Consider the following 19,136-nt stretch of genomic DNA (forward strand, 5'->3'; position numbering starts at 1 on the left):
ACCAATTTTTTTTTGTAGTTAATGAGTTTTCATTAATATTATCAATAACTTTATTTTGATATTCAGTTTTTGCACGCCTTATTTCCTTGGTAACTTGATTTCTTTTAGTCTTAAATCTTTTCCAGGCATGTACTGTATTTTCTAACTTGGCTTGCTTATGTACGCGTTTGTGTTGGCGTATCAGTTTACGTATTTTTGTGTTCAACCAAGGAACATCATTTGGGCCTATAGTTACTGTTTTGTTCGGAATAGACTTTTCGGCAGCAGTTTTTATCGCGAATGAAACATCTTTTACTATAAGGTCTATATTGTCATTTGACAAGATGTTGTTCCAGTCGGTGAGATTAAGAATATGGCGAAAGTTATCGTAATTACCTTTATCGTAATTCCAAATATGTCTTTTGAATGACGTAATTTTGGTTTATTAAATTTCAGAACAAGTACGACAGGACAATGATATCTAACTAAATCAGGTATAAACGGGTCATCTACAAAGCTAGAAAATTACACTGTTTATGTTTTTAACAATACAAAGGTCAATTAAAGAAAATGAATGTTCGGTAAAATGTGTTGGTTCGGTATAGGAATGTTGTAAGCAGAGATATCACGAAGTCAAGTAAGCATTGTGAATCATGTTTTACAATTGTCAATATTCTTTGAAAGAAAGTTCTCTAGCATCATTACACAAGAATTCAATTATTCAGAAGTGACATTCAGTACGTTTTCTGCTTTATTCCAGGTAGCCAGGATCTTTGACAGGCATGTTGGTATTTTGAAGTTTTGCTCAGCTAACTTCTTCATCAGTCCTTACCATATTAAGACATAATGTGCATTCCTATAAAACATTGGTCGTGTTATATAAATGACCAGAAAAAGCGAGTAAAAACCCTTTGATTTAGCAAATCATCGTTGTGTGTTATCAGACGGCCACTAGAAAGACAGAATTACACCACCAACATAATATTTTGAGGTTGTATGTCAGTTTGATAGTATCTGTCAGACGATTTTCTTCTATTCTGTTAAAGTTTGGAGAACATTAGATAAAAACTTCTCCAGCAATTAAGAAGACTCTGTCAATTTTCACAGTTTTAAATAATTGAAGGGTAAATCAATAGTTACTGGGAGTATTCGACTGGTTATCGAACATGTGGGAGATATTATATATAAACACTGTGACTAAGTGTGGTGGACACTGGCTATGTGGTAGTCGAGATAGATAGAGAGTGGAAACTGTCAATTTTCGCAAATTTTAGTAATCCAAGAGTCTTTAGTACAGAACGTCTATAACAATCGGATTGGTATTCAAACCTGGCCGAGATATTATACCCATTAACAGTTTGGTGAATATTAGGTAAGAACTGCTCAAGTAAAAATTCTGATTTTTTTTTTGCGTCACTTTAGGGCAATAAATCAAGAAAGAAGTGGAAGAACTGGCTTGTTATCGAAATTGACAGAGATATTATACATGTACCCGTGAATATTATGACCAAGTTCTGTGAACATTGGATAAAAAATACTCAGGTCAGAAAGCGGATACTGACAATTTTCACAATATCAGTAGTTAAAATGCAACAACTTCAGAACCTCTGTAACAATCTAACTACTTGGTAAATTTGGCCGAGATAAACACTGCGACCAAGTTGATATTGGATAAAAATCTTTTCATGTTGTAAAGCGGAAAAATTTAGTGGACGCCGCTAAACCCCGACCGCCCACTGGCCTCCCGCCCGCTCGCCACCCGTCGCAGGTGATCACATAATACGACCCGTGTCACGAGAGTTTAAAATATATAATCAAATTTTGACAATCTGACTAAAGTGCTCGATCATCCTAAATGGTTGATCTGATGCGACCCATTCAAGTGAATCTTGCTGTAAAATCGGATTTCCAATATTGTTTGTTTTATTTCCACCAATCTATTTTTGTTTGAATCCACCAGACGACTTGTTTTAACAAGCGTTTGGCGGTGGACCTGACTTCATATTTTGGCTAAGGTAATCCTTTTTTAGAATTGAAGTTTCGACATGAACTTTTGTTTATAAGCTATCTTTAAAAATGCGAATTCTAGAAAGAAATCATGTCTGAGTTGTTAATCGAACCCAGGGCCACCGCGGCAATAATTACTTTCTCTGCGTTCTTTACCAATACATCAAGGAAGAATATGTACTTATTGAAATTATAGGAAAAACTAATCTCATGTGTTTCCATTACAAATATTTTTATTGCTTTATTATTTTATTTCTCCGCAAAGAAAAAAGAAAAGAAGAGAGCGCAGATATAAGAATTATCAATAACTGTTATCCCAGGTTTAATATATTTTTTAAACTTTATTTTCACTTTCAAAATGGTGAAAGTGAAACTCTGGTTAGCTGGAGGAAAGGTAATATGAACGTGACCCAGTATAGTTTCTCTCAACAGCGTGGCGTTAATTGGAGATGTTTTAATCAGATTGTAAATTTTGATTTAACCCTATTTTTTTGACTTCAGGATACAGTCGGCAAATATAAAAGGTAGTATTATGTGCAAGACCTTTTGTTGGACTTTGAATTCTGACTGTGAGTCAATGGGAAAATCAGTTTTGCACGCGTTTGCGTGCTGGGGGGTTCGTTTTGAGGAGGCTGCGTTTTTGGTGCGTGGCATTCCCTGTTTGATATTTCTCTTTGTTTTTAGATGATATTTTTGCGATTAGAAAATTTTCAAAATGTACCTTTTGATGGCACCTCTCACAGTCCTAAAATTTATAAATTAACCTAATTCGTAGGATGATTTTCGTTTCCGTATTTCGGGTCTAGGCTTTGTTCTACGTTTTCCGTGTAAATGACGTTATGTTTGTAAAACGTGTAGAATTACCTTAAGACCCTGGGACTTTCATAGGATCAAATCTTTGGTCACTACAAGGGTCATAGTTTCAGTTTTAAAAGAGGAGCATAAAATATGACTTATGCTTGGAAATTCAGCTGTAACTTTTTCGGACATCATATTGTCCGGGCAATAACTTGTAACTTTATAACTCATATTTTAATTCTATTTAAATTTTGCACAACTTATCACAGCATTACGTAGTGTAATGCACAGAATCTTCCAACAGATCTTTAAGGTCAATGTCAGGAGGGATCAAAAAGGCATAGAATATATCATTTTCTTGTTCGGACCATAAATGTGTTACTCCTGTTATTATGAAAGTTTCTAATTTTGTTTAACTATATAACACAACACAGAATCATTTGGCTTATCTTCAAGGATAATGGCAAAACGGATCAAAAGGTCTTTAATTATTGTACTTTCCTGTCCGGGACAAAACGTTTTTACTCTTACTGCGATGTTAAAATTGGTATGTAAGTAAGTAAGTAAGTAAGTAAGTAAATTCGTTATTCAAACAGGGTATCCCATTTACCTAAGCAAACCTTCCATGGGCACTCTTAATGTAACACATATTGAACAGAAATAAATATATATTTTCAGAGACAGTATAATGCCAGCTCATGGGCAATATATGGAACTGTCATGGGCAAATACAACCATTAGAAACTGGTGTGGTGTATTGATTCGTTTGACGAAGTGTTTACTACCTCCTGAAGGTTATGAACACGTTAAGTCTATTGAAGAAGTCGACTTTGTTATGTGATTTACTTGTCAGGATTCAAGAACCAATACAAATAACACTCTCAAAGATTATTGCATTTTAAGGTACATGATACAAGTGCAACGACAATACTGAATACTTAGACAATGAAACATTTTTATTATATAACACAGTAACAATAACTCTATGTCCTAATGGTGTTGCTAGTGCAGCATTGTTGTGTCCTTGGTATGTATATATTTCAGTTACACAAGACCCCTTTTTTAAAGTCTGAAAGTTACTGTTGACCTTCAACTCGAGGTTTGTCTGTAACATTATGGTGGCGTTTACATCAGTTTACACATAATTGTAAACTGCCTCAAAACAATGACAAGTTTAAACGGTCTGGCGGTTTGGAAATTCTCACAGACCTTTTCACAACACTGTCTGAACTTTCAGCATTTGATCTGTTTTGATTAGGAGACAGCTTCGAGTCTGATTGTTCGGTGTACATTGGTGACAGGCATAGGATATCAATTTCCTTGTCTAAGCTTACTGTTTTGTTCAGTTTAACTAAATGCCGTATTTCTTGATATAGTACTTTTAGGAGTTTCTACAACAAATAATCTCGTTTTTCCTTTATTATTTTCCTCTCTATATATTCATGTCTTTCACAAATACTCCACCCCCTTGCTTCAGTGGAGGAAAGTACTGAGCGCTTCTAGACCTGTCGTAATTTTCCCTTGAGTAACTACGGTTTTTCTTTTCTTTTTGCTGTATCTCTCTAGAATGAATTTACCGGCTTCGGATCAAGATTTTGTGGCGCTTGAGAGAATGTAGTTTAAATCTGACGACTGAATAACAATTGGCATGGCGTAAGCCTATTTTGCAACGGAGTAGCACGAGATGTCAACATAGCGAGAAACGGATCATCACATGTGGTCAGCAGACGTTTAAAAGTCTATATGGCACATTTAGCTTCTGAATTACCAATAGGGTACCTCGGACTTGAGGTTATATGTTCGATACCATAATAAGCACTAAACTTGTTGAAAATATCCGAAGCATATTGCGGCCCTCCGTCCGTGACTATAGTGTCGCATAGTCCATGATGTGACAAGATTGATTTGAGGTGCCTTACAACAGTCGCTGACGACAGTGAACTGAGTTTAGCTATTTCAGTGTAGCGAGAGTAATACTCTGTCACCAGCAATTATGTGCAAATGAAACCAATCTGAACCTAACTTAGACCAACACCTGTCCGGAAAATGTGTAGCAATCAATGACTGATTTTTCTTGTTTTGCATGTAGCGCAAGTATCACACCCTTTTAACAAGATTTTCAATGTATTTCCTTATTCCCAGCCACCAAACAAATTCTTTTGTCCTTGATCTACATTTATAGATCCCTTTGTGGGCTTCATGAAACCTAGCCAAAATATCTATTTTCAACTCAGGTGGAACAAGAAGCCTGACATTTCTCATCAAGAACCCATTGTTTATAGTAATTTCACCTTGAAATTTCCAATACAATTTTGAAATTTCACATGACTCGGATTCTGGCCACCCATTTTGAGTAATTGATTTTTGACATAGTGTGACATTTGCTTTGACCTTATTTCCTGCAGCCTTTTGTCTGTGGCTGGCAAACCTTTCAGCACTAAATAAACATATATTTCAGTTTCTGTGCAGTTTTGTCTATCATCAAATGTCAAACTGTCACACGTTGGTGTCTACTAAGTAGGTCAGGTATGATTAACTTTTTACCAGACCTATGTGAAATTGTGTACGAAAAGTGCATGAGTCTCAGTCTGAAAAGTTGTATTCGTACAGGTAATTCACTAAAGTCCTTTTGTCCTAACTGGTACTAATGGCTTGTGGTCAGTAACTTTAGTAAAGGATTTCCCAATTAAGAAGTCCTTATGCTTTTCTCATCCATATGTGACATCTAGATCTTCTTTCTCTATGGTCGAATACCTTTGTTCTGTTGGTGGTAAAGCCCTTGAAGCATGAGAAACTAGCTTGAATTCCCCATTGTCTTGTTTCTTGAGCACTACACAACCAGTTGCGTAACTGGAGTTGTCCGTGATAAGAGTAGACTCCCTGTTTGGGTCAAGAACAGGTGTTTCTGTAATAATAAACTTGATCTTGTCAAGTACTTCCTGTTGGTCACCACCCCAGTAAAATTAATTTTTACTACCCAGCAAACCTCTAATTGGCTTTGAATACTCAGCTGGAAGTGGGGAAAACTTTCCTAGCTGTGTGACCATGCCCATGAAACGTCGAACACTATGTACATCCTTAGAACGTGCCAAGTCCCTTATAGCCTTGACTTTGTCAGGGTCTACAGCTATGCCATCTTGACCAATCATATGTCTAACAAACTTTACCTGAGTTTTCTTAAACAAGCATTTATCTTGATTAAGAGTCAAGTTTGTTTGTTCTAGCCCAGTTTAGACAGTCTCTAGCGTCGACGCATGCTCTTCACTTGTCCGTCTATATACTAGAGAATCGTCAGTCTTGCATGCAATACCGTCAATGCTTTCAAAAGAATTTGCGATATTCGCTTCTAGAAATATACAAAACTGCTGCTCAACGCAATAGGCAGTCGTTTAAATGCGTATCTGCCAAACAGCGTTATGAATTTTGGGAGTAACTGATTCTCTGAAGCAAGATTCTTTGTCAAAACCCGCTATTGGCGTTTAGCTTGCTGATATACTTCGCATCCACCATTAGGCCCAATCTTTGACCATCTCTGGCCAATCTTTGACCATCTTTCTATGTTTGAGATAGATTTTCCCTTTGACGGGGCATTTTCCCTAAATATGCGTCCGTTTAAACCTAATACATTGTTTCTGTCCTTTATGCATTGGAATCCTATTTTGGTGCCTTTTGTTGGATTTGGCTTTGGCGCCCAATATTCTCCCAAAGGCTGTTTTGGTCTGACTCAGCGGCTGACCTCGTCCGCCGTCCCTCACTCTTTATCATGTTGAGTTTTGACCTGTCGTTTTACGATTTCACTTTGTCTAGCCATGTAAGCTGTCCTTTTAAGTGTGAGTTCTGATTATAATTGTATTTTCTCCGAAAAATTTGTATCTTATATTCCAATTACAATTTTGTCCCTGATTTGCTCATTGTTGGCATCTCCTGGAAATGCACAATTTTCACATAATTCATAAAGTGTTTGACTTTGTCCTATACGTCCATGTATAACGTTTCTCTTTAGACTGGAATGTTTATTCATCCAATACATTTTCAAATGTCTTGCTATCATCAGCTGATAGATGGAAGGATTTCAACAAATTGTCTGTATTTTGTCCCATTTTATGAATTAATATAGTCGCTTGGATATCTCCATCATTCATGTGTATGCAGTTTTGATGCAGTTCTGTAAAAAGAAAATCTTTGTTTCCACTCACTCCCTTTGCTCGGGTTCGTAAAGTCGAAATTTTCTAGAGGTTATGATTTCGCCATTGTTTCAACAATTTAATCTTGCACTCTTTTATAAACAATTTAATGGTATAAATATTAATTTAAAATTTAATGTTAGTCCACTTTGCGTCAATTTTTAACTTCTGACATCATGTTATGTCATTTACTTGTCAGGATGTAACAAGTTAGGGTTCGAGATCCAATATGACTAACACTCTCTAATCTACAGGATACAAGCGCAAAGACAATACTGAATACTTGACAATGAAATATACCTATTATATAAAACACAGTAACAATAACTCGATACCCTAATAGGGTTGCCAGTGCAGCATTGTCGTGTCCCTTGGTATGTATATAATACAGTTAAACGTGTTTTTGAGAGTATGAACTTGTCAAATCGTAATGTGAGTTTGTCAGCATGTATGTCTAAACGAAATGTTGGAATAGTTTGAAATTTGGTAAAAAACACTTAGTCACTCGGTCAAGTCAAAGAATAATCTAGCTAATCCTATGGAATCCATACCTTCTACTAGATCTATAATAAACCTGATCAAAATGTTATAGAGTCTATATTTATATTATATTTGGTACAGGGTTTATGTCCGATCATAGAAAAGTCTTGTTAACGCTCTAGAGGCAATAATTGCTACCTGAATCACGGTCAGAACGCATATCTTTATGAATTCTAGGTTAGTTGCAGACAGGATTTCTTTGGGCAAATTCAAAATCACATCAAATCATAGAAAAAACATTGTAAACCCTAGAAGCCATATGTTCAACCTGTATGAAACATAGTCATACATAAGTTTTTATGGAATATTGTTCAAGTCTGAACATGGGTTATCTGAGGTTAAAACGGTACAACCAGATCAAATTATAATTTGACCTAGCGATTTTATTTAAAATCTCAGATAATACGATTATAAATTTGTTTTTAAAGATTTTGTAAAGTCAAATTATCTGACTACATTTCGTCTAGAAATAATGGCATGAGGAGAGTTATAAACGATTTCTTAGATTTAACCTAGTGACAAACCCAGATGACCCAGTTTCAAACTTGACCTAGATTTAATTTTGACAAACATTATGACTACGTTTCATATAGAGTAGATATACTATTTTGCCTTCAGAATATTAACAAGTCTTTTCTATGACTGTTATTATCAGTCATAAAGATTTAGTACAGATTATTTCCTGTAGAGTGTAAACAATTTTTTACTATGAGTTGACCTCGTGCCCTAGAATTTAAACCCAGATATTCCAGTTTCAGAGAGGTTTCAAGACAGAGCAACATAAATTATGGCCCCTAATGTGCTAACAGTGTCTTCCTGTGTTTTTGACCTTGTGGTATAAGTTTTGACTCTAGATAATCCAGTTTTAAAGAAACAGCGGATGTTAAGTGCTGTGTGGCGGCCGTAAAATGTCGCCCCGACTTCATCTCGGTGTTGTGATATTTTCTGGTCCTTTCGGGATCTTTGATTTCAACTCATTTAGATTTGAAAATTGAATACTGCTTAAGCCGGTGCTAGGGGGCGTGAGCAGTGTTGCGTTTAGCATTAGGCGTAAAAACATTGTTTGTTTCCGGTATTCCGACCTACCCCAAATTTTTGGCCCGACCCTAAATGTTATTATGGCCTTGGAGAATAGTTTTTTTTTCAACTTTTTGGCAAAAAGTTGCCAAACTGCACTTTTTATGCTTTAAACATGGTCAGTGATATTAGAAATCAACTTCCGGATGCTCTAAAGACATAACCCCCGTATTTGTATTGATTTTTTGACACAAAAATAATTTCCGAAAAGTCTCCCTTAATAAAAAAGAAAATCCAAAAAAAAAGAAAATTTCCGACCTACATTGTACCTACCCTTTTTTTAGCATGTTACTGGACACAAAGAATTTTTCTAGGCCTTACTGCTCATGAACAGACTCAATCAAACCGAGTATACAATTTTCACTGTTTGCATTGTTCTCGGTGCTTCCGAGGGATCTACTTTCCGTATTATATTGATTTACATTTCATAAAGCAGGTTAGACTTGGAAACCTAGAGGTTAAACAAGATAATCAAGTTTTAGCTTTGCAGAGACTTTGTTAAGTCTCTCATTCTGATTATATTTCATTGAAATTGGCTCTAGTGTGTTAAAATCTGTTTCGAAGGTAACTAATTACGTCTCCATCCAATTACACTACTATATCTACAAACTGTTTATTTTCATTCAGCAATATTATTCTCTTAAACCCGGGTAGCAACGTGTGTTACAATACATTGTGTAGACATACAGTTAAAATACAAATATCTGCTAAATAACATCAGTAATGTTTGTTTAAACAAGAAAAGCCCGTTTTACATGACCTTCCAGCTAGGCTAACTGCCAATATACGCATTGAGACAAAATTAAAGTAAATTATTACCTTTAATTTATATCATGAAAATATTAATTCATCATTTAGTTGTTGGCTAAAGGTATTAAATTAAGTTCGGCCAATTAAACCCATGCAAATTTTTAATAAATATTTTATCAATTTGAGCGATAAAATAATTTACCCTAGATAATTCGTACAAAGGTACTTTGTACCTCTGACCTTACCCTGAAGAAATAAGCTTTAAACAAAGAAGTTTTTTTTCAGTCTGTTATAGGTGGCTGATTAGATATTGATATTGTTTTTATCAGGGTATATTGAATATAAAGTTATAGGCATGCATGTTATCTGTAATAAGTACCAACGTGGAGTTGTTCTTTGACCTTTATATGTTGAAACACGGCAGTCTGTCTAAAGATGAATATCTCTTTAGCTTTGGTATTATATTAACGTTTAAAGTAATGAAGGGTGACATGAATGTCACGTTATATTTCGTTCTTATTTTAAAAGAACAATAATCAAAATATGATAAGAAGACAAAATGGCTGTTGCGTACAAAAGATTTTGGCTTAATTCAAGGTATTCTTATTATTGCTAATTCATTGCATATCTTTAATCAAACATAAGCTTTAAACAAAGTTTTTTTAAGGATAATGTTACCACTTGTAACGGGACACAGGCTTTGAAAACAGATTAAAATAGGTAGTATATAATAAAATTTATTTGTATAAAGTCAAAATTTCAGTACATGAAATAAATACTATATCAACCCTTATTAGCAGACAAAGGATTACTTTCTCAAATGAAGATAAAAAGGCTCAAATAAGAAATTTATTGTTGATAACATAGATTCATTTCAATTTATTAAACCCTACCTGGACATCTCAGTACCTCGAGCAACATCAAACGGTATTAATACATCACAACTTATTCGTTTTGAAAGAGACTGCTCAAAATTAAAGGATTTAACTAAAGGTGTTTACAAAAGGGTTACGGTATCAAAAACTACGGAAGGCTTTTACTAGTGTTTTAGAGGTGTTAGATATCTGTAGATTTATTGGAGTCGGCTACTAGTATTTTGTATCTGGTAGCCCGACCACTATGGCTCATGTCGCCGTATTTGCTTAGTGTCCCTATATTAGAGTTGGATGGCAGGCTTAAATTAATACAATTCTTAAATTTTGAGTTTGTTCATTTTTGTCTCCTCCTGGAATTTTTCATTGGAATTAAGAAGGTAAAACAAGTAAAGTTAAATATTTCCTCTTTGATTATTAAAAAATGACAATGACATAAGGAAAATATATCAGTTTTTTATCTACAAATTCCTCGCAGTATCACATATTTTACAAAGTCATTTAGAAATTGCGATAAATATCTCCGTCTGATTTTCAACAGCTTTTGATGAGAAGTTTCAGAAAAAGAACTTAAGGTTTAGCAGTATAACAAATAACAACAGAAATTATTAGTAAACAAAAAACATCTTGACAAACACCATTTCTGTCCAATACATGTTTTACTGTTCTGTCCCATAGAATTGGATATTTAAAATAGTCTAAAGGAGTTGTTAAATGACATTTGTAAAGAAATAAATTCAAACAACTGTCAAAAACGATGTTTTACTAAGTCATGTTAAGTTTAAACACTGGTACATTGCTGCAAATGCATCAAAACGAAGACATGTAACAACGTTTTAAAAATGGTGAGTTTTTAAAGGCGCTGAACTGTCCAGAAGTGTGGCCCCTGCATGCAATCCTTTTCTAGAATTCAACATATATAGTATGAGTAAATTGACAATGGTTTTGTGGAACAATATACATGTTTTATATGCTGTTTAATTTTCATGTAAAACAATGCTTTCTTTCTATGATTTGGTGATATTCAAACACTTTTCTCCGAGAAGTTAACACCGCACTTCCACATAATAACATAGCTTTTTGACATAATAAGACACTGTTTCGACAAGTTAACGTAGCTAGTTAACCTGATCAGACACTGTTTCGACAAGTTAACACCACCACAATTTGACATAATAACATAGCGTTTTGACATAATAAAATACCGTTTCGACTAGTGAACACCACTCTTTGAAATAATAACATAGCTTTTAAACATAATAGCACGCTCAGTAGACAAGAGAACACGACACTATAACAAGATAACATAGCGTTTTAACTTATTGAGACACTGTTTTGACAAGTTAACACCACAATTTGACAAGATAAACATCATAGCAAGCTCAGTCGACGAAGATCACACGACACTTTATCAAGAAAACGTAGCGTTTTAACATAATAAGACACTGTTTTGACAAGTTAATATCATACCTTGACATAATAACATAGCTTTAAACATAATAAGACATTGTTTTGACAAGTTAACAACACGCTATTACATGATAACATGAAATGTCCTGACATAAGACAGCTGCGGCGTTTCACAGTTTACTGCGGTTCTGCTTTGCTTTATATATTTATCTTTCGCCGTAATGTTACTTAATCGGTAGGGTTTGAGAATTTTAACATGCAGTAGGTATTAACTGTCTTACTCCATGTCAAATCTACCACATGTAAGTTTAAATATTTATTTCCTTAGTCACTTTATAATTACAGAATTACGAAATACTCTTATTTCCTACTACCAAGAAAGACACCGCTCTTTGCAACTGTCTCAACTTCTACAGAAATCAAGGCACCGTTTGGAATTCTACAACCAATTATAACCATTGTCGACTCAGACAGAGAGCTATTTAATGGAAAGGAACACACAGCATACAGAAAGGTAGAAAAGCTTGCTAGCATTTTAACGGTTCTGGAAAATCAAATATGAATAAGAAGATATGTCTAACGTGTCCCCAGGAACAGGTAAAACATAATTTGTAAAGCACCTTACCTTGACTTGATTTTAAGATCATAGTTTCGTCGACGAAAATGATATGCGTTTTGTGCCTGAAAATCTATCGACTATGAAACAGTTCCAGAAATGCCAGGCCTTTCAAGTTCGTCAAAAGAACTGATACAAAATATAATAACATATTTTAATAAAAACACTTCAGGCAAACAAATGTTAACAGTTGAATTTCTCCAGATGCTGTTTCGAAAAGAACTGCGGAAGTTCAAACTAATCCAGTCATTTTAATGCAGCTGCTTTGCATTTGGTTGGAAGAAATCGACCGGGGAGAATAACAGCGTGAAATATACGATAACATGCTTGAACTTCTTGTACGGCGAGCTGTAGTGAAAAATCAAATACGAATAAGAAGATATGTCTAACGTGTTCCCAGGAACAGGTAAAACATCACTTGTAAAGCAAATGTCTTTCTTTTTCATAATTGTTTTACTTTGCACGATAGAAGTTCAGTAAAAATCTTGTCAAATTATTTCTGTCTGAGAATACAGTCCAGAGGGCATGTCGATCATGCCGAAACTTTTAAAAAGTGGACCAATACCCACGCAGCGTCTTTAATGCAAAAACATACGTACCTCTGAATTATTTCCCGAAATAGAGTCCATTCTAAAGGTTTTGGAACAGAGTCTTCTCAGATCGTACGAAAACCTTGTATCGCTTGTATCGCATTATATGTGTAAACAAAAGGTTACATACCCATTGATGAAAAACTCTTTCAAACACATAAAGATAGCATACCTGTTCACGTACGAGAGAATGAGTTTTTGAGACTTACCTTGCGTTCCATGCCTCAACAGAGGACTAAGATATTGGCCATTTAACAGTCGGTTGTCAGATTGATAGTAGAACAAAAACAGCGAAATGAAGCGTCTTAGGACTCTTGATGGGCTCATTCAACATCCACACTATGGCTTATGTGGGCTAACCTTCGCTCAGGTGTTGTTACATTCGTGGGGCGTAGTAGAAATAAAAGACGAAGGAGGGACCGGTGCACATATGTTTGGATTTGCAGGCTAAGGTGGCGAAGAACGATTTGATTCTGATAAAGAATAAGGATTGGATTGTAAAGATCGGAAGTACTACAGGCAAAACTTTTGTTCGGTTCGAAATGAATGAAACAGCAATATCAGTGAAAACCATAAAACACCTTTGAGACTTCGACGAATGTAAAATAATTCTAGTAGATTCTACATAATCAGCTAAGGGTAAAACCAACAGTAAATGCTAATGGGGAACAAATAAAATTCGCAGGCTCGGGGATTCGAGGTCGCTCGTCTTAAGGAAACGTGAAGATAACGAATATGTTTGTTTTGGAATGGCAGAAGGCGGGACTTCAGGCGGGATGACTATTGTCACGCCTATTTCACCGATTCTAGAAGCAAGCAATGTATCGAGGCTTAAAAGTTTTGAGACAGAAAACCTTTTCACGCTGAGGACAGAAATGAAGTAACCTTTCGAAATTCTGTATCAAAAACACTAAACGAGTTGGCTCACAAATAGGTCAGTCGGATACAAGCACTTCCACACAAAGCAGTTCTAGTAACACTTGAATCAAACTTATAATATGTTCGACAAGTACCTTTGATGTAATAAAAATGGACATTTGAAAAATTGCTTAAAAATTGTTACTGTAATAAGTTGGTAATTATTATTAATTATTTTTTTTTAATCAAACTTGCTGTCAAAATCAGCTGTACTGATTAAATACGGAACATTCTGGATATTATAAAAGAAAAAAGATGTTGTAATTTGCAAACGTCCCTTTACGCCAAACTACAACTTTCTTTTGACAGCCAATGTATTCGAAAAATCATTGCTCAAAGCGGTATTCATTGTGTCTTAAATCATTAGTTCTCGAGCTCTGATTCATTGGGGAAGTTGGCAGTTACTTGCGGAGAACAGGTTTGTACTTGTACAGAATCAAGGAACACTGGTAAGGTTAATTGCCCGCCGTTACATGACTGAAATACTGTTGGAAAACGGCGTTAAACCCAAAACAAACAAACAAAACGATATTGACTTTCTCTTCCGTCCCGCATTTCTTGTCCTGTCCGGAGTATTTTCTCAGCAACAAGAGGTTGGAATTTATCATACTTCATAAAAAGGTTCACATGTTTTTGCCCATTGATTATTCAGCAGTAGTATACTAAAGTACAGTTTTTGTTCGGAGTATTTCTCAGCAACTATCTGTTGGAATTTAGTGAAACCTCATAGGAAGCTTCAATCTTCAGAGGAAATGTGCTTGTTATCTTCATGTTCCAGACTGATGATTTTTTTATCCAGTTATTGCCTTTTGATTATTCAGCAGTCGTACATTATAGTACAATTCTTTTCCGGAGTATTTCTCAGCAACCACTATTTGAAATGTAGTGAAACGTTATATGAAGTTTCACTTCAAAGAGGAGATGCGAGCATTATTTTCGTGTTCTGGTCGGATGTTGTTTCACCCAGTTGTTACCGTTTGATTATTTAACAAAAGTTTGCTATGAAACAAAGCTTGTCCGGAGTATTTCTATGCAACATCTGGTTGAAATTTAATGAAACGTAACAGGAAGTTTCATTATTAGGAGGAGATGCGAATATTTATTTCGTGTTCTGGTCATATGATTTTTCACCCAGGTATTACCCTTTGATTATTCAATCAAAATATGATATAAAACAAAGCTTGTCCGGAGTATTTATAAGCAACTACTGGTTGGAATTTAGCCATACTTCATAGGAAGTTTTATCATCAAGAGTATATGCGCATAGTATCTTCGTGTTTCGGTCGGATGATTTTATACCGAGTTGTTGCCCTTTGATTATTTAACTGTAGTATATAATAGTACAATTCTTGTCCTGAGTATTTATCAGTAGGCACTAGTTGGAATTTAGCCATACTTCATGAGAAGCGTTACTATCAACCAGAGATGCGCCTATTGTCTTACGATTATTTTACAAGTAGTTCCTTTTGAGGAAGCATTTTAAAATAGGCACATTCTTCTGATATTATTTTCTTACTAATTTTACTATACAACTACAGGAAAGTTTTCATTCTGTTTTCATGTCTATATCGCTTTCTTTTCTTAGTTATAGTTCGCTTTCTAGGTTGCTAGCGTACATTCTGTAATCTGACAACAAACGATATTCGGTCGTGAGGATTAAATGTCGGGAAAAAAAAAAACAAATTGTTTGGATGTTTACCTGAAAGTGTGCGATTTGTTCAAAGAAGTCATTTTATTTTGCTTCCTTACAAATTTATAGATTTAGGCATTTCAAATAAGATGAAAATAACTTGCCAGTGTTTAATATGAAACCGGTCAGTATTTTAATTCTTAGTGAATGTAAATAGTTTAGATTCGGCAGACATATGCAAAAATTATGAAAAAAATATTTGTATAGAAATATGACATTAAATTTAATTATCACTATTATTACTACATTTGTGTATTCATTTATTTATTATTTCTAAACTTATTTATGAGTATGCATTTATTAAAATTTCTTACACGTACTTGTATTACGATTAAAAAGATGCAAATTATGTAAAAATGTTATGATGTCCAAACTAAATTGTTTTTATTTGAATATGTGTCTTCGATCAAATTTTTTGTCAGTATTTGTGGGAAATAGAATCAAATTTGCTATGTATACGTGAGATTGTTTAATACCCAAGTTGTCTGTATTTCGTTCTTACATCTAGCATTATTAAACTTTTAAAGTTCGTTCTTTTATTTCAAATATATAGAGAGTATAGAATATAGTAAACGTTTGTTTTGATCGATCAAAACAGTAAAACATTTCCAGATGTTTGCTTTTATAAAGTGTTTATATTAACTCTTTACTTCATTATGCCGCTTTAATTTATGGATATATATCATGACTAATAGAGTAGGCAAAACATACATTTAAAGATCATGTAAGGTATTTCGTTACCTCCTCACAAGTTAACATCGCCTCATTTACCATTATTCTTCATAATGTATCATAATAGTGAAAGCAAGTAGAGGAGTCTTTCAAGTCTGAAATATAAATGTTGTCTTTTTTACACATATACTTCGAATGTCAATTGACTATTTGGTAGAGATATTCACATTTATATTTCATAAACGCATTTCTTTAACTCAATTAATGGAAACTAACCAACTTGTACATGTTAATTACTTGTATTTGACATATAGCATATGTGCAAATGTTGACTGTACCTTTGATATTTGAAATCTTTTTAAATGCATATGTTCAGTACTAGATATACAATGAGCTAGATCTATATGGTAGAAATAAAAATATTAAAATTAATTAAAAAAAAAAAAAGAAGTTGCTACGATTTAGACCAAGGACAGTACTTAGATAAACATATTTATTTCGAAACCGAATATCTGCGTAAAGCATTCTTACAAGTTCTGAATAATTCGGCAATAAATATTGTCAATAACAATGGTCTTTTAGTAAAAAATTAATTCCAGAATGAAAATTCATTTTAGAAGATGCCTTACAATGTATTTTATGAACCTTACACGACGCTGTCTATTGTATGCAGGTATAGGTTAAAGCAGATGTAAGTAAACATTTACCCCATGGTCTTTAACATGGCAACTCGTATGTACATTTACGTTTGGTTTGTTTTTATTTTATATATTATAATCTCTTTTTCAAACTGCCATTTCAATATTTATTTATGTATTGTCGATTTTAGTTTGTAATATTTGTACATCTTATAAAAGTAAAACTAGAAGTTGAAATAGTTTATTTCATTTTACGTGAGCGTTACCTCAGTCCATACTGGCAAGAGGATCAAAGATGATGGTAAGAGCTATTAATTCTTAGAAAGATGGTGATTGCTGTACAAAGACACTTCACATATCACAACCTCGTTGCTGATCAAAGAAGAAAATATATTTTCGCCACGAGTATTCGTGTTCATCACGTGTACTTAAAGTGCAGAACACTATCGTACCATATTTTCTCGAACTGCTTGCAAAACTAAACTGAGATCTTTCGAGTTCAAGAAATATGACTAATGTCCATTTTTCTTGATTTAACTGATTCCTCCAAACCTTCGTTCATACTAAGTTTAGAATTTTTGAATGACAGATATGCAACTATTTCCCTGTCTAAAGGCTTGGAGTAGTTTGTGCTGTAGAAAACAAGAAGCATAATACCGGTAGGAGGAAATATATTGTCTTTGTGACGACAGCTTAGAGTGTAACTGGAAACGAAAACGACATGAACTGTTAACGTTTAGCTTTTGATAATGGAGTAAGGTCTTATATGTTGACGAGATTTTACATTATTTGTTGCACGTTCACCCAAATGAAGGGTAAATGTTCAGAAAAACAGGTTCTCTTACAAAATATACGTCAGAAAATATCAATATTTAAGGCAGAAATGCATTATATATATGATTCTCTCATTTAAGCATATATGCTAATTGGAATGAATTGTAATATTAAATGTATGACATTTTAAATCAAGTATGATTTATATTAAAGATATTCAAAGGATTGACCACCAGAGGCAATCATTTACACTTGCAAAACCCGCGGTAAAAGTACTTTCTATAACAGCTAGGGTCAATGGCAATAACGCGTGTGCATGGTTAAAATTCAATCAGGATGCGAAGGAATATAGTCATATTCGACAATGCCGCTTGAAATAAAACAGAATCATTTCTATAATTGATTAAGTTTTACCAATGATATGTTTTCCGTTAATGGATATTCAGCCTAGTTCAGCGGCAGTATTATCGGCCGTTTTCGACAGTCGTATTTTTTATCACCAATATACATGTTTAACGCTCTTTTTTCAGACAAAATGTAGATCCAGGACATTTCACAAAGATGCTCCGAAAAGATACGTCAGTTATACCAAATCATTCAAGTGTTCACAGATTATTCATAATTCGAACACGGCCAGCAAATAACATACATACAATGTAGAGCAAAATCTATTTCGGGTTATTCTGCAATAAACCACTCGCGTGCAATGACGTCATCCGATCCAGGTGCGTAGCACGGTCGTAAAAAGTAGTTACCAATTTTTCTAACACTGTTGATACTAGTATTAATGAAATAATAAGTTCCCAAATGTGATTTATCGTAGTATAACCGAGTTTTTCGTTCATATGCGAAACAATATATCACTCAGGCTTACGGCCTTCGTGATATATTCTTAAGCATAAGAATTCAAAACATTCTACGATAAACCACGTTTGGTAACTTATTATTTCTTAAACAAAGACCTTTACGTAAGACTTTATAATAATTGTGTTAGATTCTTCAGACTGAAGAAATTGCTAGGAAATTTCTATAAATAAAACAAACGTTTTCCGACCAGAAATTGGACTATTCATTTACAAAATTGTTAAGTTCAATTGCAAGGACTGGCTTCGTATCAGTAGATATAAATGAAAACACTTTATCTACCCATTTACAGCGGATATATTTTTCTAGCGTGGCTTTTGCCCAGCATGCGTCAGCATAGCCGATTAACGAGTGTAATGAAATGTACCTGAAATCTGTGTCATTTGACTTGGAGCTGAAATAAACAAGTATTATTCTCCACAGGATGAATTCCGGATATGTGTAAGGTTTGCTGGAGTGACGTTTTAAAAATGAGTTTTCTTCTTTATAAAGTATAGACCGTTTGAAAGTAGAGTTCCTATTTGTAAACTGGTAGTATAAACGCGCCTTTTGTTGAAGAACCACTCATTATGACCTTATGAATGTCGAAGAGTAGTGTGCGGTTCTGATTTCGTTTAATCTGTTCAATGCTTTCAGGGAGTTTACTTTTCACTGGAATAAAAAGATCAAATTGACAAATTTACAATGAAATAATTTGGTAAATACCTTGACCTATGTAATTTTACATGAAATGTAATATTGAAAAATAAAAGGAATG

The sequence above is a fragment of the Mercenaria mercenaria genome, chromosome 14 (assembly GCF_021730395.1).
Source record: "Mercenaria mercenaria strain notata chromosome 14, MADL_Memer_1, whole genome shotgun sequence".
NCBI lineage: Eukaryota > Metazoa > Mollusca > Bivalvia > Venerida > Veneridae > Mercenaria > Mercenaria mercenaria.